Raw genomic sequence first — 1,362 nt, 5'->3', positions numbered from 1 at the left:
GGCTATTTAATGATCTTCCTATACCCTCTTTCCCCTTAAGCATAGTTTTACACTTCTCTCCTATTATTATTACTATCATCGTACTACTTATTATATATTTATTCTTTCCGAGATCGATTAGCCTATGATGCCAAATGAGTACCCCATATTTTGATAATCATACTGCACTTCTGCATCTTTTTGATGCAGCTCCCAGTTTGAGCCACTCCCAACTGTGCCTGATCACCTTAGCCGTGCCAGATCTGGATTGTTGTGAGCTCTCGATGTTCAGAGACTTGCTACCTTTCTTCTTTTGCACTGACTTGTATTTTATATTTTGGACAGTGAGTTCAGTGTTGTGTGTGTCATATATATATATATATTGTCAGCTTTTGTACTTAGTAGCTCCTATATAGGTGACATTATGCACTTTTATTTTTGAGAAGTAGCAACTACAACTGAATAGTGATAGATAATAGAATTGTTTCAACCTATTCCTTGTGGGATCAACCCCGACTCTTAATTGGGTAAAATTTATTGCTAGTGATCATCTATATTTCTTTTGAGAGGTATATTTGAATGTTATCAAAATGGTGCCTTTGCCGGAGAATACTGTCATGACCTAATTTCTCAGGCCGTGATGACACCTGCTAACACCCTCCAGCATATAAGCCTAACCCTTAACCCTATGTCCAAAACCAGAGGCAACGGGCTTGAGATTTATAAATAAAGTGGAAAGTGAGTGCTAATGAGAATAGAAAGAACAACTTAAACAAACAAAAGAAACAACCCCAAGATCCGGCATCAGTCCATAATCAAGCATCTGAACCAAAATAGAAGTACAAGGCTTTTACAAATACAAAATAAGTACAAAATGTTTTCAAAAGCAAGTAAAGACTAGTCCTACTCTGGCATGGATGGAAATCGGCAACTTCGAATGCCAGGAATTAACCAAATCTCATAAGCGCAAGTACCTTATTCATGACTTAGATTTATTGGCGGTAGTTTTTGCGCTCAAGATATACAGGCATTACTTGTATGGAGTCTGTTGTGAGATCTGCACTGATCATAGAAGCCTTCAGTATATTATGAAATAGAAGGACCTTAATTCGAGGCAACGCCATTAGATTAAGCTTCTGAAGGGCAACGATCTCTCTATTCTCTACCATCTAGGCAAGGCGAATGTAGTAGCGGATGCCTTGAGTCGTAAAGTAGTGAGTATGGGTAGTCTATTCTTCCTTTCTTCTGTGGAGAGACCTTTGTCTTTAGATATCTAATTCTTATCCAACGAGATGATTCGGCTTGATATTTCATATTTCAGGCGTGTGTTAGCTTATGTGGGGGTTTGATCATCTCTACTAGATCAGATTTGTGGTTGACATT

This window comes from Solanum dulcamara, chromosome 3 (assembly GCF_947179165.1).
Source record: "Solanum dulcamara chromosome 3, daSolDulc1.2, whole genome shotgun sequence".
NCBI classification, from domain to species: domain Eukaryota; kingdom Viridiplantae; phylum Streptophyta; class Magnoliopsida; order Solanales; family Solanaceae; genus Solanum; species Solanum dulcamara.
This window is presented reverse-complemented; position numbering follows the sequence as displayed.